Source organism: Dioscorea cayenensis, chromosome 1, assembly GCF_009730915.1.
Source record: "Dioscorea cayenensis subsp. rotundata cultivar TDr96_F1 chromosome 1, TDr96_F1_v2_PseudoChromosome.rev07_lg8_w22 25.fasta, whole genome shotgun sequence".
Lineage (NCBI taxonomy): Eukaryota > Viridiplantae > Streptophyta > Magnoliopsida > Dioscoreales > Dioscoreaceae > Dioscorea > Dioscorea cayenensis.
Genome location: NC_052471.1, coordinates 20,644,333 through 20,664,161, shown reverse-complemented (window position 1 = coordinate 20,664,161; position 19,829 = coordinate 20,644,333). Strand labels below are relative to the sequence as shown.

Here is a 19,829-nt window from a genome sequence, read left to right as displayed (position 1 = left end):
GCCGGTCGAGAAACCACAGAAACAGAGAATCCACACGGGCGTGTGGAAATTATCCACGGTCGTGTGGAAATTTCGCATGGGCGTGTGGAAATTATCCACGGCCATCTGGAAATTCCGCACGGGCGCGTGGAGCATCCACGACCGTCTAGTCGCCTGATTCCAGCCCTATTTAAAGCCGATTTAGCCCCGATTTTGGTATTCTTTTCTCCATCTTTTCCCCAACCTGAGAGAGGGCTTCGGCTAGGGTTTCGAGGGGTATTGGGCAAGGTTTTGGATAGGTTCTATGGCTCTGACATCGTCATTCCTTAGGAGGAAGGTTGGTAGTGGAGCTTCCATCGAGGCGTATCTTATACCGGAAGAGGGAATCCTTGGACGACGAGTAGAGGACTTTCGACAAGACCATCGACACGACTATCGAGGGGGTTTATTTATGGATTCATTGCTTTTACATTCTATTTCTTTGATTGTACTTAGCTCCATGGAGAGCTAAACCCCTAGTGGGTACTCGGGTATTGTGAACCCTAGGATGTATTTGTTTCTTTGAACCTCTTTATTATGCTTTCAATAAATTGATGTTTATTGTGAGTTCCAACCTTGAATGCTTGATTGTATGAACATTTCCCCTAGAGTGACACTAGGGTTGAGAGTTCTTGTTGGTAACCTTGTGAGTGAGTGACACACCACGAGCGTTAGACAAAGCTAGGTTGGAGAGGGTTGAGAGGGTGAGTCGAGAGGTACAGGAGCGTCCCCTTTCCCCCCCGGCGTGATAGATTCTACCTCCGTTCCTCGAGTTCTTTGCGGCCATAATAGAGTGAATGGTCTAAGGGATGAACTTCCGTTGGGGCTTAGTTGCGCGTGCGACGGAGTGAAGCGTTGAGGTGATCTTAGTATCTAGGGCTCAATTGTGGTTAGGGACCATCCACCTGGACCAAAGGGTTAGGTCTATAATTAGAAAGAGATTTATCACTTAGAATCCCTAGAGCTCATTGTAACTCTATGCGAGTGCGAGATGTTGAGATTGTTCGATTTCTCCTCCGGGACATGTATAGAGTTAGGCATAGTTGACCTTAGAATTGGGACTATGTAATTAAAGATTTCCACGACTCATCATTGCATTGATTAGGAAGCATAATAGAGGGTTCTTGCACTTGAAACAATTATCCTAGGTGGAGCATTATCCGGGTACCCCATCTTTATCGATTGCTTTACCCCCTTCTTTACTTTTGCTCTCTTACTTGTTGCGTTTACTGTTGAGAATTGAATCATTGTCACACTCATTATCATTGATCTTTTACATAGATAAGAATCGAATTAAGTATTTTTATTCCCTACTCCGTATGTATTCGATACCCGCTCACCCGGGATTATTACTTCGACAAACCCGTGCACTTGCGGGATATACGCAAGGGGACCTTGTCAAATTTTTGGCGCCGTTGCCGGGGAATAGGCATTTAGAGATACTTTGCACTTTGTTTTCTTAGCTATTTCACCACACATTCTATTTCACGTCTTCTTATTCTATCATTATTCTGATTTTCTTTTTCTTTCTTTTTGGTGCAGCTCCAGGTTATGACCCGAGGGAATCCATTAATATTGATTGAAGGAGACCCTGACCTTGAACGTACACTTAGAAGAAAAGGGAAAGAACCTGTGCAAGAACAGCATAATTCAACTGATTTGGAAGGAGTGGAATCTGAAAACATGGCAGAACATAATGAGCAACAGCGAACACTATCCGACTATGCCAGACCTTCAGTGTTGGTGACACAATCTAGTATTGCGCGTCCCCCGATTACAGCTCAGAATTTCGAGCTAAAGCCGGCATTCATCCATATGCTGCAGCAGTCCGCACAATTCAACGGTTTGGCCGATGAGGATCCAAACAGTCACGTAGAGAGCTTTCTCGAGGTGTGCGATATGCTAAAGATAAACGGGGTGATGGATGATGGCATCAAATTGAGAGCCTTCCCATTTTCCTTGAAGGGGAGAGCGAAGCAGTAGCTACACTCATTACCTAGAGCATCAATCACTAAATGGGAGGAGGTGGTAGAAGTTTTTCTAGCCCGTTATTTTCCTCCCGAAAAATCAACAAAGCTTAGGAATGAGATCTCGTCCTTTGTTCAGTTTGAATTAGAGTCTCTATTCGAGACATGGGAAAGGTTCAAGGAACTCCTGAGAAAGTGTCCGCAACACGGATTCCCGAAGTGGATGATTGTTCAAACCTTTTACAATGGTTTGAACCCGAGTACAAGGCAACTCTTGGATGCAGCAGCAGGAGGTATCTTAGGTAACAAAACACCCGATGAGGCTCGTCAATTAATTGAGGAAATGGGGTTAAATAGCTACCAATGGAATGCTAGGGAGAAGAAAAAGGTGGCCGGTCTCCATGAAATTGATGCGGTAACCTCATTGGCGGCGCAAGTAGAGAGTCTTAGTAAGAAGCTAGATCTCATAGCTTCGAATAGAGTTGCGGCCGTTACCAATTGCACCGGTTATGATGGAGGACATGCTCCCTCCGATTGCCCGATCGTTATTGGTGATGTTTCTTCAGTAGAAAACGTTGACTTTGTAGGTAATGGCATGAGACCTCAAGGGAACCCATATAGCAATACTTACAATTCAGGTTGGAAGAATCATCCCAACTTTTCATGGAGTAATCAAGGACCACAAAAGGCCATGGGGCCACCGGGTTTCCAACAACAACAACAAGCCCCTCAAGTGGAAAACAGAATTTCAGGATTGGAAACCCGAATGATGGATTTAGAGAAGCACTTGGCTAGATTTGTTCAATCTACAAATACATGGTTTGAATCAGTCAGGCTACACTTTGCAACCACATTGCCTCTTTGCCCCATGGAAGTTTACCAAGCAATACGGAAACCAACCCTAGAGAACATGTGAAGGCGATCACTTTGAGAAGTGGTCGTGAGGTTGAAGGGAGGCTTCCGAGTGAGAAGCCGAAAGAACATGCACCCGAGGTTGTCGAGGTTGAGGAGGGAGCAAAGAAAGAGAAAGAGGTGGCATCCCTACCTTTCAAGCCAAGAATCCCTTATCCCTCTAGATTGAAGAATGACCAAGGGGATGAACAGTATAAGAAGTTCCTGAGTTTATTCAAGTAACTCCACATCAACATTCCTTTTGTAGAGGCATTAGCTCAAATGCCTAAGTATGCAAAGTTCCTGAAAGACTTGTTGACTAACAAAAGGAAGTTGGAGGAGAGTGCTTCAGTGGTGCTGGATGCTTCATGCTCGGTGGTGCTGGATGCTTCATGCTCGGTGGTGCTGCAAAAGAACATGCTTAACAAGAAGAAAGACCAGGGAAACTTCATCATTCCGTGTAACATCGGGAACATAGGTGAGGAAATGGCACTAGCGGATTCAGGGGCAAGTATCAACGTTATGCCATACACTTTCTTCCAAAAGCTAGGCTTGGGAGAGCCTAGGCCTACTCGGATGACTTTACAATTGGCGGACCGAACGGTGCGACATCCGAGAGGTATCATTGAAGACGTGCTTGTCAAGGTGGACAAGTACATTTTTCCTGTTGACTTTGTAGTGCTAGATGTCAATGAGGATGCGGATGTACCCTTGATACTTGGGAGACCGTTCTTGCGGACTTCCAAAGCATTGATTGACATGGACGGCGGAGAGCTCACATTGAGAGTTGGAGATGAAAAACTCACTTACCGCCTTGCTGAAGCCATGCGGCATTCTCTCAATTTTGATGACACTTTGTTGATGAATACATGCAGGAAATGTTCAACCCGGATCCATATGAAGGTTTGTTCGACCAAGAGGAGAACAATGAAGAAGTAATGATGCTTGGGTCGACTGAAGAAGTAACATCTACCCCGGGGATATTGAAGAAGGTGCTCCGGAAAATGAAGAGGGCTAGGAGACGCCATCGAAAACGCTCTAAGACTGTTGGAGATGTACATGAACCAAGAAAGTTGGATGAACCATTGCTAGGTGATCCAAAGCCCGATAATACACACTCTACCCTCAAGAGACTTTGCACATCATGTTTCCAAGCCATGGGTAAGAGGGCGACTTTCATTCATGAACCCCCGTGAGGTAAGATAAGATACGTCAAGCTAAGTGACGTTAAACAAGCGCTTCTTGGAAGGCAACCCAAGTGTTTACTATTTTCTTATCTTTTAGTTTAGATTGTTTTCATGAATAAATTGTTAAGTGTTGGTGTCGTAATTTTTAGATGCTTTTGCTGCGATTTTGTTGTGGGTTTTTTAAATTCATCGTGTGTTTTATGAGGAATTAGCGAAAGTTTGGTCGTTTGAGCTCTATTTCATATTTTTCACAGGTAAAATTTGCATAATAGGGCAGGCTCTCAGTGTGTAAACATGTTCAGAAATTTTCTGCAGAGCTTGCAGATTTTTCTAAGTCATCCAGAGAAAACACACGGGCGTGTGGAATTTCCACACGCTTGTGGGGGTTGCACTATGAGCTCATCCAGAGAAGGCACAGGGGCGTGCGGCTACCCCTGTGAACGACCATCGACTGCATCACATGCCGTGGGTAATTTCCGCGCAGGCGTGTGAATTCCCTCCGAGTTGGGCGGTTTTTCCGAGGCACACGGGGCGTGGACTCGCCCATGAGAGACTCTGTGAACCCGCGGACGGGCGTGGGTAATTTCCGCACGGCTGTGTGAAACTCTGCAGATGAGTTCTCTCCATCCCGAGAAGACACAGGGGCGTGCGGCTGCCCTTGTGGGTTTGGCATGTGAATGTCCACGCCCGTGGGGAATTTCCGCACGGGCGTATGAAACACTTAGTATTTTTCTCGGATGTCCAGGAAAGCCACATGGGGCGTGCGGCTGCACGTGTGGGTCGGGGCCATGGGCGTGGATATTTTCCGCACGCCCGTGCGAGAGAAGACAGAGTCAAAGGAGCTTTTTCCAGAAAGAGCACAGGGGCGTGTGACAAGGTCCCCTTGCGTATATCCCGCAAGTGCACGGGTTTGTCGAAGTAATAATCCCGGGTGAGCGGGTATCGAATCCACAGGGAGTAGGGAATAAAAATACTTAATTCGATTCTTAGCTATGTAAAAGATCAATGATAATGAGTGTGACAATGATTCAATTCTCAACAGTAAAAGCAACAAGTAAGAGAGCAAAAGTAAAGAAGGGGGTAAGGCAATCGATAAAGATGGGGTACCCGGATAATGCTCCACCTAGGATAATTGTTTCAAGTGCAAGAACCCTCTATTATGCTTCCTAATCAATGCAATGGTGAGTCGTGGAAATCCTTAATTACATAGTCCCAAATCTAAGGTCAACTATGCCTAACTCTATACATGTCCCGGAGAAGAAATCGAACAATCTCAACAGCTCGCACTCATATAGAGTTGCAATGAGCTCTATGGATTCCAAGTGATAAATCTCTTCCTAATTATAGACCTAACCCTTTGGTCCAGGTGGAAGGTCCCTAACCACAATTGAGCCCTAGATACTAAGATCACCTCAACGCTTCACTCCCTTGCACGCGCAACTAAGCCCCAGCGAAAGTTCATCCCTTAGACCATTCACTCTATTATGGCCGTAAAGAACTCGAGCGGAGGTAGAATCTATCACGCCCGGGAGGAGGGGGACGATCTGTACCTCTCGACTCACCCTCTCGACCCTCTCAACCCTAGCTTTGTCTAACGCGGTGGTGTGTCACTTACTCACAAGGTTACCAACAAGAACTCTCAACCCTAGTGTCACTCTAGGGGAAATGTTCATACAATCAAGCATTCAAGGTTGGAACTCACAGTAAACATAAATTTATTGAAAGCATAATAAAAAGGTTCAAAAAAACAAATACATCCCAGGGTTCATAATACCCGAGTACCCACTAGGGGTTTAGCTCTCCATGGAGCTAAGTACAATCAAAGAAATAGAATGTAAAAGCAATGAATCCATAAAGAAACCCCCTCGATAGTCGTGTCGATGGTCTAGTGGAAAGTCTTCAACTCGTCGTCCAAGGATTCCCTCTTCCGGTATAGGATACGCCTCGATGGAAGCAGCACTCCTCACAGCGTGCCGAGAAACCAGAGAAACAGAGAATCCACACGGGCGTGTGGAAATATTTGTTTCTTTGAACCTCTTTATTATGCTTTCAATAAATTGATGTTTATTGTGAGTTCCAACCTTGACTGCTTGATTGTATGAACATTTCTCCTAGAGTGACACTAGGGTTGAGAGTTCTTGTTGGTAACCTTGTGAGTGAGTGACACAACACGAGCTTTAGACAAAGCTAGGTTGGAGAGGGTTAAGAGGGTGAGTCGAGAATTACAGGAGCGTCGCCTTTGTCCTCCGGCGTGATAGATTCTACCTCCGTTCCTCGAGTTCTTTGCGGCCATAATAGAGTGAATGGTCTAAGGGATGAACTTTCGCTGGGGCTTAGTTGCGCGTGCAACGGAGTGAAGCGTTGAGGTGATCTTAGTATCTAGGGCTCAATTGTGGTTAGGGACATTCCACCTGGACCAAAGGGTTAGGTCTATAATTAGAAAGAGATTTATCACTTGGAATCCATAGAGCTCATTGCAACTCTATGTGAGTGCGAGGTGTTGAGATTGTTCGATTTCTCCTCCGGGACATGTATAGAGTTAGGCATAGTTGACCTTAGATTTGGGACTATGTAATTAAGGATTTCCACAACTCATCATTACATTGATTAGGAAGCATAATAGAGGGTTCTTGCACTTGAAACAATTATCCTAGGTGGAGCATTATCCGGGTACCCCATCTTTATCGATTGCCTTACCCCCTTCGTTACTTTTGCTCTCTTACTTGTTGCTTTTACTGTTGAGAATTGAATCATTGTCACACTCATTATCATTGATCTTTTACATGGCTAAGAATCGAATTAAGTATTTATATTCCCTACTCCCTGTGGATTCGATACCCGCTCACCCGGGATTAATACTTCGATAAACCCGTGCACTTGCAGGATATAGACAAGGGTTTTGGAGAGGTTCTACGGCTCCGATATCCCGTGTCGTTTGGAAGAAGGTTATTGGGAGAGCTTTCGTCGGCATCGATCCGGCGAGGTGTATCCTAGGCCGAACAAAGGATCCCTTGTGACGAGTAGAGGACTCTCCACAAGACCATCGACACGACCATCGAGGGGGTTTATTTATGGATTCATTGCTTTTACATTCGATTTCTTTGATTGTACTTAGCTCCATGGAGAGCTAAATCCCTAGTGGGTACTTGGGTGATTGTAAACCCTAGGATGTATTCGTTTCATTGAACTTCTTTATTATGCTTTCAACAAATTGATGTTTATTGTGAGTTCCAACCTTGAATGCTAGATTGTATGAACATTTCCCATAGAGTGACACTAGGGTTGAGAGTTCTTGTTGGTAACCTTGTGAGTGAGTGACACACCACGAGCGTTAGACAAAGCTAGGTTGGAGAGGATTGAGAGGGTGAGTCGAGAGGTACAGGAGTTTCCCTTTTCCCTTCCGACGTGATAGATTCTACCTCCGTTCCTCGAGTTCTTTGCGACCATAATAGAGTGAATGGTCTAAGGGATGAATCTCCGCTAGGGCTTAATTGCGCGTGCAACGGAGTGAAGCGTTGAGGGGATCTTAGTATCTAGGGCTTAATTGTGGTTAGGGACCTTCTGCCTCGACCAAAGGGTTAGCTCTATAATCAGGAAGAGATTTATCACCTGGAAATCAGAGAAACAGAGAATCCACACGGGCGTGTGGAAATTATCCACGCCCGTGTAGTCGCCCGATTCCAGCCCTTTTTAAAGTCGATTTCAGCCCCAATTTCAGTATTCTTTTCTCCATCTTTTCCCCAACTGGTGAGAGGGTTTCGGCTAGGGTTTCGAGGGGTATTGGCCATGGTTTTGGAGAGGTTCTACGGCTCCGACATCGTGATTCCATTAGGAAGAAGGTTGGTAGGGGAGCTTCGATCGAGGGCATATCCCTATACGGACGAAGGAATCCTTGGACGACAGTGCAGAGGACTTTCCACAAGACCATCGACTACGACCATCGAGGGAGTTTCTTTATGGATTCATTGCTTTTACATTCAATTTCTTTGATTGTACTTAGCTCCATGGAGAGCTAAAACCCTAGTGGGTACTTGGTTGATTGTGAACCCTAGGATGTACTCGTTTCATTGAACTTCTTTATTATGCTTTCAATAAATTGATGTTTATTGTGAGTTCCAACCTTGAATGCTTGATTGTATGAACATTTCCCCTAGAGTGACACTAGGGTTGAGTGTTCTTGTTGGTAACCTTATGAGTGAGTGACACACCACGAGCGTTAGACAAAGCTAGGTTGGAGAGGGTTGAGAGGGTGAGTCGAGAGGTACAGGAGCGTCCCCTTTCCCCATCGACGTGATAGATTCTACCTCCGTTCCTTGAGTCCTTTGTGGCCATAATAGAGTGAATGGTCTAAGGGATGAACCTCCGCTGGGGCCTAGTTGCGCGTGCAATAGAGTGAAGCATTGAGGGGATCTTAGTATCTAGGGCTTAATTGTGGCTAGGGACCTTCCGGCTGGACCAAAGTGTTAGGTCTTTAATTAGGAAGCGATTTATCACTTGGAATCCCTAGAGCCCATTGCAACTTTATTCGAGTGCGAGGTTGAGAGGTTATTTAATCTCTCCTCCGGGACATGAGTAGAGTTAAGCATAGTTGACCTTAGATTTGGGACTATGTATGTAAGGATTTCCATGACTCACCATTGCATTGATTAGGAAGCATAATAGAGAGAGTTCTTGCACTTGAAACGATTTTTCTAGGTGAAGCATCATCCGAGTACCCCATCTTTATCGATTGCCTTACCCTCTTCTTTATTCTTGCTCTCTCAATTGTTTCTTTTATTATTGAGAATTGAATCAATTTCACACCAATCACTATTGATCTTCCACATAGATAAGAACCAAATTAAGTATTTTCATTCCCTACTCCCTGTGGATTCGACCCCGCTTACCCGGGATTATTACTTTGACAAACCCGTGCACTTGCGGGATATAAGCAAGGGGTACTTGTCAAGTTTTTGGCGCCGTTACGGGGGAGCTAGGCGTTTAGAGATACTTTGCACTTTGTTTTCTTAGCTATTTCACTACACATTCTATTTCATATCTTCTTATTCTATCATCGTTCTAATTTTCTTTTTCTTTACTTTTGCTGCAGCTCTAGGTTATGACCTGAGGGAATCCATCAATATTGATTGAAGGAGACCCTGAGCTTGAATGTACACTTCAAAGGAAAGGGAAAGAACCTGTACAAGAACAGCCTAATCCAGTTGATTTGGAAGTAGAAGGATCTGATAACATGGCAGAACAAAATGAGCAACAACGGACACTATCCGATTATGCCAGACCTTCAGTATTGGGGACACAATCGAGTATTGTGCGTCCCCCAATCACAGCTTAGAATTTCGAGCTAAAGCCGGCATTCATCCATATGCTGCAGCAGTCCGTACAATTCAATGGTTTGGCCGATGAGGATCCAAACAGTCACATAGAGAGCTTCCTCGATGTGTGTGACATCTCGAAGATAAATGGTGTGACGGATGATGCCATCAAATTGAGAGCCTTCCCATTTTCCTTAAAGGGGAAAGCAAAAGCGTTGGCTACACTCATTAACTAGGGCATCAATCACTACATGGGAGGAGATGGTAGAAGCTTTTTCTAGCCCGTTATTTTCCTCCCGAAAAATCGACAAAAGCTTAGGAATGAGATCTCATCCTTTATGCGGTTGGAATTGGAGTCTCTATTTGAGACATGGGAAAGGTTCAAGGAACTCCTCGCATGAGTGTCCGCAACACGGATTCCCAGAGTGGATGATTGTTCAAACCTTCTACAATGATTTGAACCCGAGTACAAGGCAACTCTTTGATGCGGTGGCAGGAGGTACCTTAGGTAGCAAGACCCCCGACGAGGCTCGTCAATTGATTGAGGAAATGGGGTTAAATAGCTACCGGTGGAACGCTAGGAAAAGAAAAAGGTGGCCGGGTCTCCATGAAATTGATGCAGATAACTTCATTGGCGGCCCAAGTGGAGAGTTTGAGTAAGAAGCTAGATCTTATAGCTTCGAATAGAGTTGCAGCCGTGACAAATTGTACCGGTTGTGGTGGAGGACATGCTCCTTCCGATTGCCCAATCGTCATAGGTGATGTTTCTTCGACTTGAGAATGTTGACTTTGTAGGTAATGGAATGAGACCTCAAGGGAATCCATACGACACATGACTACAATTCAGGTTGGAAGAATCATCCCAACTTTTTCATGGAGTAATTATGACCACTGTAGACCATGGGGCCATCAGCGGTTCCAACAACAACAACAAGCCCCTCAAGTGGAAAAAGCGAATTTTCAGGCTTGGAAACCCGAATGACGGATTTCGAGAAGCACTTGGCTAGATTTGTTCAATCGGCAAATACAAGGTTTGAATCAGTCGAGGCTACACTTCGCAATCACACCACCTCCTTGCATAACCTTGAAAATCAAGTGGGGCAAATTGTGAAATCTCTTTCCGAAAGGCCACATGGAAGTTTACCAAGCAACACGGAAACCAACCCGAGAGAGCATGTGAAGGCGATCGCTTTGAGAAGCAATTGTGAGGTTGAAGGGTGGCTTTCGAGTGAGAAGCCAAAAGAACACGCACCCGAGGTCGTAGAGGTTGACAAGGGAGCAAACAAAGAGAAAGAGATGGCACCCCCATCTTTCAAGGCAAGAATCCCTTATCCCTCTACATTAAAGAATGACCAAGGGGATGACCAGTATAAGAAGTTCATGAGTTTGTTCAAGCAACTCCACATCTACATTCCTTTTGTTGAGGCTTTGGCTCAAATGCCTAAGTATGCGAAGTTCCTGAAAGACCTATTGACCAACAAGAGGAAATTGGAGGAGAGTGCTTCAGTGGTGCTTGATGCTTCATGCTCGTCGGTGTTGCAAAAGAACATGCCGAACAAGAACAAAGACCCGGGAAGCTTCATTATTCCGTGTAACATCGGCAACTTATGTGAGGAAATGGCATTGGCAAATCCAGGGGCAAGTATCAACTTCATGCCATATACTTTCTTCCAAAAGCTAGGCTTGGGTGAGCCTAGGCCTCCTCGGATGACTTTACAATTGGCGGACCGAACGGTAAGACATCCGACAGGCATCATTGAAGACGTGTTTGTCAAGGTGGACAAGTATATTTTTCCGGTTGACTTTGTAGTGCTAGATGTTGATGAGGATGCAGATGTACCCTTGATACTTGGGAGACCATTCTTGCGGTCTTCCAAAGCATTGATTGACATGGATGGCGGAGAGCTCACGTTGAGAGTTGGAGACGATAAGCTCACTTACCGCCTTGCTGAAGCCATGCGGCATTCTATCGATTTTGATGACACTTTTTATTTTCTAGACACTACTGATGAGATTGTTGATGAATATATACAGGAAATGTTCAACCCGGATCCGTATGAAGGTTTGTTCGACCAAGAGGAGAGCAATGAAGAAGTAATGATGCTTGGTTCGACTAGAGAGGAAACATCTACCCCGGGAATCTTGAAGAAGGTGCTCCGGAAAATGAAGAGGGCTCGAAGACGCCACCGAAAACGCCGAAAGACTGTTGGAGATGTACATGAGCCAAGAAAGTTGGACAAACCATTGTTAGGTGGTCCGAAGCCCGATAGTGCACCCTCTACCCTCAAGAGACTTTGCTTATCATGCTTTCAAGTTATGGGTAAGAGGGCAACCTTCATTCATGAACCACCGCGAGGTAAGAAAGATACGTCAAGCTTAGTGACGTTAAACAAGCGCTTCTTTGGAGGCAACCCAAGTGTTTACTGTTTTTTTTGTACTTTTAGTTTAGTTTGTTTGCATGAATAAATTGTTAAGTGTTGGTGTTTCAATTTTTGAGTGCTTGTGCTACGATTTTATTGTGGGTTTTTAAAAGAATTCATTGTATGTTTTGTTGAGAATTGGCGAAGTTTGGTCGTTTGAGTTCTATTTTGTGTTTTTATCTGGTATATCTTGCACAATAGGGCGGGTGCTCGAGTGTGTAAACATGTTCGGACTAGTTCTCGCAGAGCTCCGTAGGGTTTTTTTCTAAGTCATCCGGAGAAAAACACACGAGGCGTGTGGAAATTCTACACGCCCGTGGGTGTAATCTGTGAACTCTTCGAGAGAGGGCACAGGGCGTGTGTCGCCTCGTGAGCGACCATGCGACTGGCGCACGCCCGTGGGTAATTTCCACATGGGCATGTGCCTTCCTGCAAAGTTGGGCAGATTTTCCCGAGAACACACAGGGGCGTGGACTCGTCCCTGTTGGTGACCTTGTGAACCACGGACGGGCGTGGGTAATTTCCAGACGTGACCGTACTGTAAACTCTACAGGTTGCTCCCTCCATCCCGAGAAAACACAGCGTGCGGCCGCCACTGCCGGGTCTGAGGTATGTGAATGCCCACGCCCGTGGGGAATTTCCGCACGGGCGTGTGGGCAACTTGATATTTTTCTCAGATGACCGGGCAGCCACGTGGGCGCGCGCCCCGTCAGAGTCGAAGCGCACGGGCGTGGATAATTTTCGCACGCCCGTGGGAGATCGCTCTAAGTCAGTGAGAGTTTTTCCCAAGAGTGCACAGGGGCGTGCATACGCCCCTGTGGAGCTATTGAAGTGAGGCACACGGGCGTGGGGAATTTCCACACGCCCGTGTGGATGCACAGAACGTTAAAAGTCGCGAGTTCTGTTTAAAAAGGGGATGATTTCTCTCCTTCTTCATGACTCCTTTTCCCTTGAAAACAATCTCACAACATTCTCTGAGTCCATTGCGCCAGTTTGGTGCGATTTTAGCATGTTTTCCGGTCGGCTCTCTATTTTCTCATTTCTCCTCGTCAGTAAATTCATTTTCTTCATCTTCTTCGTCAATTCATGATTTCTATTGATTAATCTAGTTAACAATGCTTCGTCTCTTCAATTGGAACAATGATGTACATTTAGAACGAAGTTAGAGATATTTTTTATGTGTATTTTTGGTTTGTTGATACCGTCGATGCGTTTCTCACGCCCGTGAATCCATTACTAAAGGGCAGTGGAAATTCCACACGACCGTGTGGATTTCTGCAGTATTGTTTTATCAATTTGTTTGACTAATTTCATTTAAATTTGGCAGATCATGGCACCTAGGACAAAGAAGCAAACTGATAAGAGGCCACGTGAGTCATCCTCTGAGCCCGAGGGCATGCGATTTGCGATTCCCGAACATCAGGACCGTTATGAGCGATTATCGAGACTCCGCTTCGGATAGACTCGATTCCTGGACACGACTATATTATGAGATCTTTAGCAGGGAGATGTGTTCACTAATGAGGTTGAGGACCTTGTTTCGGAGGGTGGTTGGCTGCAGTTGTTGACGATTAGAGAGCCAGCTATCCGAGAGTTTGCACTAGAGGTGCTCTCTTCGTTTGAGTTTGATAGAGCGTATGCGATCTTCAACAGTTTGGGCACCATTCAGTTCAGAGTGTTTGGACGCCACCATAGTTTGAGCATTATGCGCTTTTCCATACTACTTGGCTTATACGAGGAGGCATTCACTGATTCCGAGGAGTACGCATAGTTGCCCTCACCGATTATCCTAGAACCTTGACCTCAGCAGAGCTTACAGAGTGCTATGTGGTCGTGGTCGAGACTGAGCCGGGGTCTCCAAGGCCACATGCCTTTCCCGGCCCCGCCTACAGATATTTGCACGCAATCATGAGTAGGTCGGGTGAATGGCCAGTGGTGATAGTACTCGTGTCTTGAGCCGCCGAGGGAGTTGCTGCATTTGTACTCAATGGTAAAGCGCTGCATCGATACACTTAGGGCACATCTTGGGCCGATTACATCGGACATCGTGACAATACACTAGACCGGGAGCGATCTTCTCGTGTCCTTACATTACGAGATTAGTGCCGGGCATGGGTCTCTTGGATTCGATCCTCGGGGTCGAGAAGACGAGTGTACCCGCTCCCTCGGGTCTAGAGACGATCACGGTTGATGGGCATGGTCCGTAGGGTTCGGACACTGGTTTTTGTGTTAGTTCTACCAGCCCCAGAGATAGCTGAGGATGAGGGTGATGACGCCGGAGCATCTCAGCCAATGATTGCTTTGAGAGGCTCAAGAATACTATAGGAGTGGTCCGAGCCGAGGTTGCTGAGATTAGGGCTACGCGAGCCACTCATGACCACAGAGTTCATGGCGCGCTTTCGACATATTACGCGAGATCCTAAAGCGAGACGTCGCCTCATCATTCGTCCCCGGCAGCCGAGGACTCTTGTGCACCCGACAAGCACCTCCAAAGCACCTCCATCCTCGACCCCAGCACCAGAGGACCCACTATATGCTTCCACTTCAGTAGCAGCAGCAGCGGAGCCCGAGAGCGACTTTGACACTTGACCTTTCTTTTACTTTCATGCATTTTACTTTATCTTATTTTCTTGTTTTTAGACTTGTTCACTCAGAAAGGATTTTCCTTCTGAGTTTATGTTATTTTGCATTATCGAGTTGTATTCATTGCTTCATCTTTTATACACTCGAGTTATTTTTTTATTTTTTTCTTGAGCTTCACTCGTATGCGTCAGCGAGCATGGTCTTGTCTTCTTGGGAACCGAGACTTAGTCATGGGCACGGCCAAGGTTCTTTGGCACTTGGTCGCGTGAAGCTTCACAACTCCCGTTGGAACACAACTCCCTAATGAATTAGCTTCATCAAACGCAACATTAGGGAGTCGGGAGTATTGTTTTTGATTGCTTCTCCCACATCTATTTTTTTGAATGATATATTTTTGAGTGAGCTTGCATGTGTACATTGAGGGACAATGTACAACTTAAGTGTGGGGGGGAGTTTCATAATGCGCACATCTTTTCTATTGTTCTTGATTGATATATGCTCAAATAGCCAATGGCGGTTCACCTTAGTTGCAATGTTTGTATTCTTAAGTCTAGGAGAATTGTTAACATTGAATGTTTTTCATGCTCTAGTTCTTGCTTGAATTTTTTAGGAATTTTTGCCCGATTTACACTTAGTGCACTACTCATTCTTTGAACTCTATTGGAAACTCATGTTTGTGGTTAAAGGGACTAGTAAGGTTTACTTCATTTTAAAAAAATAAAAAAAATGGAAAAATGAAAAGAAGGAACAAAATAGTTTTTTTGTTTATTTGTATTTGTTGGGTGGAAAGAGCTACCACCTATGAAGTATGAAGCTACTCTCACAAGTCGGATACTAGTTATGCCCTAATGAGAGAAAGAGCTATCTCATAGGATGAGTGAAAGCTACCACCCGGGTAGAAAGAGCTACCACCTCGAAAGTGTGAAAGCCACCTTAGCGGCCGCTTTGGAAAGGGCTACCTTAGAGGATGTGTGAAGCTACTACCATCTTTTAAAATTTTTATCACTTGTGTAGATAAATAAGTCCATTACACTTAGAACTTTGAGGAGTATAACTTGGGGTGTTTTGAGTGAGTTCACACACTTACACGAATTTGGGGTTTGTTATCCTTTTTGATTCAAGTTTTTAGCTAGAGCATTGATTTTTCGTATTTAGTGTTGAAATTTTCCTTACTTGTAGAATGCTATCTTTGTATACTTTGGTGAACCTAAGGCCAAGCACTTTCAACATTTTCTTCATTGATGCACAGAATGTTTTAATGTTTGCTTGAGGACAAGAAAAAGCTTAAGTGTGGGGGAGTTTGATAAGTGCTTGTGCGATATGAATGCGAAGCGTTCATTCCTTATGTTGAGCATTACTTTTCTCAGGTTTTTACATTAATATGTGTGTTTTTATGTTACTTTTATGCAGGTAGGGTTGTGAGGCCGAGTATGAAGGAAATAGGCCAATGTGGATCATAATGCACCTATTTTGGAGGAGATCTTGCTAAGGTTCAAACGCGAAGACATAGGTCAGGTGTGAGATGCTAGAGTGTGTGCCAACCTCCTCGTATTCGAGTGAGCACATTCATTTGGAGGGGCACAAAGGCAGTCACACTCGAGCATTCCGACTTATGCATATAAGAACAAGAGATCCACCAACATGTACATCATTGAAGAAGCAAGTGATTCACGACGTAAACGTGTGCCCGTTTGCGTTACCCCAATGAAAGTATGGAATTCGGGAGTATTTCCGGCTGAGTACTGTTGTAGGTACTGTAGTAAAACACTGTAGCGAGTATTGTAGCAGCACTATTCACAGCCAGCCGAGAAATCAGAGAAACAGAGAATCCACACGGACGTGTGGAAATTCCACAGGGGCGTGTGACATTATACACGCCCGTGTAGTCGCCCGATTCCAGCCCTATTTAAAGCCGATTTCAGCCCCGATTTCAGTATTCTTTTCTCCATCTTTTCCTCAACTGGTGAGAAGGTTTCGGCTAGGGTTTCGAAGGGTATTAGTCAAGGTTTTGGAGAGGTTCTACGGCTCCGACATCGTGATTCCATTAGGAAGAAGGTTGGTAGGGGAGCTTCGATCGAGGCGTATCTTATACCGGATGAAGGAATCCTTGGACGATGAGTAGAGGACTTTCCACAAGACCATCAACACGACCATCGAGGGAGTTTCTTTATAGATTCATTGCTTTTATATTCAATTTTTTTATTGTACTTAGCTCCATGGAGAGCTAAACCCCTAGTGGGTACTCGGGTATTGTGAACCCTAGGATGTATTTGTTTCTTTGAACCTCTTTATTATGCTTTCAATAAATTGATGTTTATTGTGAGTTCCAACCTTGAATGCTTGATTGTATGAACATTTCCCCTAGAGTGACACTAGGGTTGAGAGTTCTTGTTGGTAACCTTGTGAGTGAGTGACACACCACGAGCGTTAGACAAAGCTAGGTTGGAGAGGGTTAAGAGGGTGAGTTGAGAGGTACAGGAGCGTCCCTGATAAACGCCTAAATATACATATTTCATACGTATTGATCTTGTATTATTTGTGTATATCTTGATGAATTGATGCCTGTTTGAGTATAAATTTGTTCTTTTGGTGTTGCAGATCATAAATGTGCCGAATGTAGCTCAAAAATGCAAATTGGATGAATTCGACATCGAAAACGGCATTTTTGGGGTCCAGCACTGTAGCGTACTGTAGCTGATCACTATTCATGCTGCGGGCATTTGGCTGTGAGCTTCACGGGCTCCATGCGCCCGCATGGGTGCCCGTGAGGTTTGCTGGAATTTCACAACCCTCGGTGCTGTAGCATAAACACTGTAGCTGAGTACTGTAGCACCGGCATGTTTTCTGGGCATTTGGCTGTGAGCTTCACGGGCTCCATGCGCCCGCATGGACTGATGGGATATAAATAAAACCGATTTTTCTAGGGCAAGGGGAGGAGTTTTTGGGAGAGTTCTTGGAGCCGATTTTCACCAGTCTTTAGGAGGCAAGATGACACGTTTTGGAGAAGGAAAATCAAAGGGAGAAGCTCGGGTTTGGCTAGATCTTCATCGATCTCTTCTTTGGGAGTTTGTAGACGACGAGGGAAGTCGCCCCCATCGCGGCGTCCGTGGAAGCATTTCCACCTAGCTTGGCTTGTCTTCCTACTTCTATTATTTGAGGGAGTTTTCTTATGCCATTTGTAGTTGTTTTCATGGACTTGTTGCTTGTATTTGTTTGCATGGACTTGTAGACCCCAAGGTCACTGGGATGCCTGGGTGAACCTTAGGGGTGAACTTGTGTATTTGGATGATTTAATTTTGTCTATTGCAATTGTTGTGTTTTTTTGTGATTCATTCTTGGTGCATTTGATGTGTTGCTTACATGAGAACTCTGTAAAACCAACTGCTAGGTTGTACTTGGTAGCGTGACCATCGCCCTTGTACTAGACACACCAAGTTTGGAAGGGATTCATGTACGAATCACGCCGTGACCATCGGGTATTCTGCACCCTCTCACCATTAGGGCTAGACCAAGTTGTGTTCCGGGACTAATTAGGGATTTCCCCACTTGTTAATGCAATCGTATGAGGATTTGATCAGAAGAAATTCTGTGTCAATACTTATACCGGATTAGGGGTTAATTGCCGTGACCATCGGGTTGATCTAATTTAGGAAATCTCTAGGTCCAAACCTTCAATTGCATGACATTCTTAGCATCCTTTGCACTTTAGTAGCCCCTAGGGAATCCGCATCCGTGACCATTTCTTTCCCCTGATTTTATACCCCTACCTTATCATAGACTCCATTTGTAGTTCTTTTATTTCAAGTAATAGATTAGAGAAACCCTTTGAATCATTCGGCTAGACAATACGCAAAGAGGAAGTAAGAGTAGATTCTTGGGCCCAGGGAATACGACCCTCTCGTGCTCGCACGAGGGGTATTACTTGACGACTCCGTGCACTTGCGGATCGCTCATCAAGTTTTTGGCACCGTTGCCGGGGACCCACAAGGAATACTCGGAAAACTTAGAGTTTATTGATTTAGCCATTGTTTCTTTTATTTTGTTCATCTGCTTCTTTTTGTACATATATTTCCATTTCACTTGTTCTTATTTTATTTTATTATCTCATACTTATATCCTGATTATTGGCTTTTAATTTTGTGCATGGTACCATCTTATGACACATGCAAATCAAACAAATCTAGTAGAACCTGTCGACGAAATTGAGAGAACCTTGCATCAAAGATTGAGAGAGGTGGCTGAGAGTTCAGAACATCAAGGAACACAGGTTGAGATTAGTGAACCTTCAGTCATGGCAGAACCAAGGCGTACCTTGTCTGATTATGAAAGGCCTCAGTTTACTGGTGAGGAATTCAGTGTGCATGCTCCAACCGTGCCGGCTAATAACTTTGAAATCAAAGCAAGCACAATTGGGATGGTCCAAAATTCCGTACAATTTGACGGGCTAGCCGATGAAGACCCGCATGCGCATTTGTCTCGCTTCCTCCAAATTTGTTCCACCTTCAAGATTAACTCAGTGTCCGATGATGCGATAAGATTGAGATTATTCCCTTTCAGTCTAAGGGGAGCAGCATATAGATGGCTCACGTCATTGGCACCGGGGTCGATCACCACTTGGAAGGAAATGGTGGACAAATTTCTTGCGAGGTATTTCCCACCAAGAAAAGCCGCTAGATTGAGACAAGAGATTTCTGCATTCTGACAAGGGGACTCCAAGACACTCTTTGAGGCACATGAGAGATTCAAGAATCTCCTACGCAAGTGTCCCCATCATGGCTTTTCCTCGTGGATGAGGATCCAGATGCTTTGCAATGGCCTGAATTATGCAACCAGACAGCTCATCGATGCTGCAGCAGGGGGGTCATTGAGTAGTAAAACCACTGAGGATGCTGAAATCTTGATTGAAAACATGGCAAGTAATGAGTGTCATTGGTCTACTAGGCAATAACCCCCTAAGGCAGCTGGAATTTATGAGATAAATGACAACACTGCACTAGCCGCCAAGGTTGAGGCCCTAACAAAGAGATTCGATCAGTTTGTGTTGGTTACGAGCTCAAATTCAGGTGCAGTTTTGTCTTGTGAGACTTGTGGGGCCGGGCATGCTACTGTTCAGTGCCCAATTTCAATAGCCTCAGATGTCCCAGTTGAGACAGTTGATTTTGTTGGGGGAGCTCCCAGAGGCCCGGGGAATCCTTATGGAAACACATATAATCCGGGGTGGAGGAATCACCCAAATTTTTTTCTTGGGGTCAACAACGACAACTATCGGCCCCCCTGCACCACAATGACTTCCACTTCAATCTCTTCAGCAGCCCGAGAAGAAGTTCACTACTGAAGATGTGTTAGCGAGATTTATGATCAGATCGAGGGCAAAAATTTGTGAACATCAACAATCAATTCATCTGAAGTGAACACTTGCTTTTGAGGAATGTTCGAGCCTCCATTCAATCA

The 19,829-nt window shown here is 44.9% G+C and overlaps 3 non-coding genes across 3 annotated transcripts; all 3 read right to left on the bottom strand.

Annotated features, from left to right (window-relative positions):
* Window positions 1-2,091: 2,091 nt before the first annotated feature.
* On the bottom strand, window positions 2,092-2,198 carry LOC120266787. Its single transcript, XR_005538279.1, has one exon. It is a non-coding gene; the product is annotated as a small nucleolar RNA R71 (small nucleolar RNA).
* Window positions 2,199-9,686: 7,488 nt separating this feature from the next.
* Window positions 9,687-9,794, bottom strand: LOC120267310. The gene has a single exon (XR_005538437.1). It is a non-coding gene; the product is annotated as a small nucleolar RNA R71 (small nucleolar RNA).
* A 9,256-nt stretch (window positions 9,795-19,050) lies between these two features.
* Window positions 19,051-19,157, bottom strand: LOC120267549. The gene has a single exon (XR_005538490.1). It is a non-coding gene; the product is annotated as a small nucleolar RNA R71 (small nucleolar RNA).
* Between the last annotated feature and the right edge of the window lie 672 nt (window positions 19,158-19,829).